The following is a 4,601-nucleotide window of genomic DNA, read 5'->3' as shown; positions in this document are numbered from 1 at the left end:
GGACGGTGTTCACCATCATTTTCTTCAGCCTATGTTTCGGAACGGTCCTGAGCATCAAAAGACTTTATCAACTGTCTGATCTGGCGGACACCGAATTCGGCAAGACGTTCCCCCACAACGGCCTTCTGCTCCTCTACTGGTTTTCCGCACATGTAGAATTCAACAGTGAAGACTTTCTCGAGGCCAAAGATTATGATCCCACCAAGGGTGACTACGGGACAAAAACATACATCAACAGGGAGAGGTTGCTGCCCAGAATCCCAAGCAACTTGAAAGATGAACTGTACTACATCGTCGGCAACCTCAAACACGGGGCAGGAGAGTTTCCGAAATACGTCAACCAAGATTATTACAATGCGTACTGCGCTGTGGAGGCAGACAGGTGGACCAGGAGGAGAGACGAGGTCAACAGGAACAGGGACAGGGTCATTTTTAGGGTGAAGCTTCTTCCCAGTGGCGGCCACCGCATAGCAGAGGTTTACATCACGCAGACCTCCGTCTCCGGCCTCCGCTTGAGCCCTGCACTGACCTACGAGGTCACGGCACAGCTGCTGAGAGACATCAAAGACATCATGAAGCAGCAAGTGGCGATCCTGTGCCCGTCCATGAAGGCGGACGAAGAAAAGGCCCACAACATGTTTGAAGACCAGAACCTGGCGTGGTTCCTGACCCTCGTGGGCTACAATGTCAGCCGCAGAGAGTCTTGCCTCAGCAACGTCCACTGCTCAGATTATACATTATTAGACGTCGGGGAGGACTGCCTGAACCATCTTCATTGCGTGCCAGGCAGCGCGGAGAACGAGGTCTGTGACTGGAGCCCAATGACGTTAAAGGTGGGCACCACCACGGACGGGAAGGCCGTGGTGAAATGGGAGGGCATTCCAGACACCAGAACAGAAGAGGAGGGCTTGACAGTGGCGCTGTTTAAAAACGACGACAGCTCAAGTGCCCTCGTGGAGCAGGCTGTCGAAGGCATGCCGTCTGGCTCGCTCCCCACAGACGTACCTCTTAACGCAGGGCTTCAGGTGAGACTTCTGCTGAAGGGCCAAGAGGAAGACGAAACCATTTGGAGAGGCCCTGAGATGGACGAGGCCAACTTCAAGCACCCCGTTGACATCCACGGGCCCGATGCAAGCATGCAGCTCATTGCCAGAGATGGTTTGGCATACATGCGTCTCTATGTCAAAAAGTCTTTCACCAACTGGAGACAGAAAGTAAATGGTTGGACAAGTTACAATCCAATCACAGGGGCTTCATATTCGACTTGGCTGTATCCAAAAAACATGGCCCAGACAACGAGTCATAAACTTACCGGATACGATGTTTATGAGCATTTCTTTAATCAGACCATTACTCCTGGCGCCGTCCTTAAGCATCACGCCGTAGACAATCATGTCTCAGCACAAACCCAGCCTTGGGATATGTAAAGGGAAGGAGACCTACAGAGAAAATATGCAGTAGTAGTTCAGCACTACATTGTTGATTCAACATCTTAGTGTACTTAAAGGAAGGATGTCTGCGCTTCAGCCTTTGTGGTGCTCACAGTCCAGACCGTAGAATGAAGACAGACTGGGCTACTTCTCAGTGACTAGACCCAGGGATGACCGGAGCACACAGCATACTTTTAGAAAAATAAATAAATTAGAAAACCTCTAAAAGTATGCTGTGTTCTCCGGTCTTCCCTGGGTGCAGTCACCGAGAAGTAGCCCAGTCTGTCTTATCTTCTAGAGTGTATTTGGTCATTATTGTGTTGAATTAACACTGCATTTTTTGTACTGTGCACTTGTGTGCAAAAGTTACTCTCACTTTACCGACAGGCTAACCCCCATGAACCGATACTTTCTGCCTTTTTATTTCTCTTCACTTTTAAAAAATAACCCACCAAACAAACTGTATTGTTTGTGCTCTCTTAAATTGCTATTAATAAATGCTGTGTGGAACCGCTACAACCAATAAATGCATGTAACATGTTAATTGTTCAATTTCTTTCATTTATTGTAAATATTTCAACTATCCTATTAAATGCCATTATATGAAATTTTATGTTAATACATACAAGTTTCCTCATATTGCAATATTGGCACTAGAATAACAACAAGTTATCATATATCAGTTTTAGTCCTCAATTGTGTACATCATCCATACATCAACTGCATAGTTTTAGGGTCTATACACAATGGTCTCAAAGGCTTTACATTACATTTAGGCAACATTACATTACATACAGTAGCATTTAGTACCACAGTAGGCTATAAAATAAGTTTGTAAAATGTGTAACGACTTGTGTTATGATGATTAAACCTATATTGTGCAAATTTAAAGCAGTGGTAATTCAATAATAACTAAATATAATATGAAAGTTTATTTTTTGCAATCTGTCCAATTAAGTGATATTATGTGCTGCAAAGCCCCCATTGAGAAACACTATTCTAGGGTAAAATGTGCACTGATCAGTTCCCCATGATTTCATCTTCTTTTTAATTTATATTTCATTGTTTTTTTTTTCCAGGCAAAGGGAAGTGGGAAATAACACACATTGAGAACAGAACTATGTACATACAGGGAGTTTGTCACTTACATATTCATACAATAGGATACATTTTGCATTATGGAGTCATAGTTATAGAACTGGGCTGTTAGGCCACTTGGCTGGAGCAAAGAAATACAATTTCAACCATTGCTCTGCATGACTTCATTTTCAAAAAGGAATCCAAGACAGTTGTAGTTGGTTTGAAATACTACTGTCCTGCTGTGAAGGAAAATTGCAGGGAGCGGGTTCTGCTGATATGTAAAATAGCCTACATTTGTTCTGTTGATAACCAGCCCTCTTGTCTTTTTACAGTTTGAAATAATCAATTTTAAATGGTGTTAAATAACTGCAGTTCCTGGTGAGAGGTATATACGTATATATTTGTTAGGTCTATATCCAGCCCCTTTGACTTTGTATGCACAGATGGGGGACATTCAGAATGACCGCCTCGCTCACACAATACATGAAAGGGAACTTGTGCAAAATTATAAACATAGTCCGTTCCAATTTCAATTCATAATGGAATTCATTTTGAACCACCTGATAATTGTGGGGGAATATAGCCATTTCCTATACAGTTAACTGGGGAAGAATGGAAGTATTTTACATTATAGTACATTACACTTAGCTGATGCTTTTAACCTATGCGACTTAAGAGTTATAGAAGGGTATTGGTTACAGACCCCAAAGCAATGTGGGGTTAGTTGCCTTGCTCAAGGGCACTTTAGCCATGGAAGTAGGTGTAGGGACAGGTAAAGGTGGGCATTTGAACCTGCAACACTTTGATATTAAGACCACCTCCCTAACCATTAGGCCACGACTGCCCTAGTACTTGACAAAAGGTCAAACTCAATGTTAGCTACCGCCTCTGTACTTGCTCAGTTTGAAATCCGTGACAGAAATGAAAAAGGCAGTGCAGGTACTGCAGAAACTATGATAGAGTGATTTCTTATTAGATTCACAGTAATTGAGCTGAATTTATAGCTAAGATGAGAAAGTGTCATAGGCTACATCAGTGTAGCCAGGCTGTGCCCCCCCTATACTGCCCTACAATCTTAGAACGCAGTAACTCTGAAAACGGCAAACTGAGAAAAAAGGCTTCAAAGTTTTCCATATGGCGCGACAACTGTGTTGCCGGTAAATTGGTGGTGACACTTCCTGGTAATGCTTGTTTAGGATAGAAATTTAATGCACACAAAAAAACAAAAAAAACAACATTTATGTGTCTTTTTGCCACAAAAAACAGAGTTACTGCGTTCTTGGCTGGTATTACTGCCACAAAATGGAGTTACTGCAGGAGTTACTGCGTTCTTAGCTTGTATTACTGTCTACTCCCAAACCAGTCCCATTGGAACGTGCAGCAGTAACTCGCCGACTTACTGCGTTTTTGTTTAACTTTTTTTGGGTCATTTTTGCACTTTCAAAATGAGTTTTCTCCAAAACGGGACGGTGTTGGACCACCATTTTTGGACACAAGACAAATGAGGTAGTTTAGAACCCATTTCCGATATAAAAAAAAAAATCGACCATTTTGAGTTACTGCGTTCTTGTATTGCACGGCAGTATAGTGAAGTAACACCTTCGAAGAGATTTGAAAGTCGATGATAATCAGGGTCTCCAAAAATGTATATTGTAATTTGTTCCAACCTCATGGTAGTTTCGAAGTGAGAGATCCGCACACTTAAAATCCCTTTTGTTTTCTGTTATTATTTCATTTCATTTCATTTCATTTCATAAATAATAAAAGAAAACAAAAAGGATTTTTAAGTCTTCGAAACTACAGTCATCCAACTGGGCCAAATGTTTGCCATGCCCGGTCGTGAGCCGCCATTTGAAGACCACTGGGCTACATTAGGCCTACATGTAAAATTGCTATAGGTTACATTACATTACATTACATTGCACTTAGCTGACGCATTCATTTTATTTAAAGCAACTTACAAACCCCAACTCCGATGAAGTTGGGACGTTTGGTAGACAGTGAATAAAATCAAAATGCTATCATTTTCAAAACATTCAATCTATTCATTAGATGGAGAATAGTGAAAAGACAACATATTAAGTGTTAAAA

Source organism: Engraulis encrasicolus, chromosome 9 (assembly GCF_034702125.1).
Source record: "Engraulis encrasicolus isolate BLACKSEA-1 chromosome 9, IST_EnEncr_1.0, whole genome shotgun sequence".
Lineage (NCBI taxonomy): Eukaryota > Metazoa > Chordata > Actinopteri > Clupeiformes > Engraulidae > Engraulis > Engraulis encrasicolus.
This window is presented reverse-complemented; position numbering follows the sequence as displayed.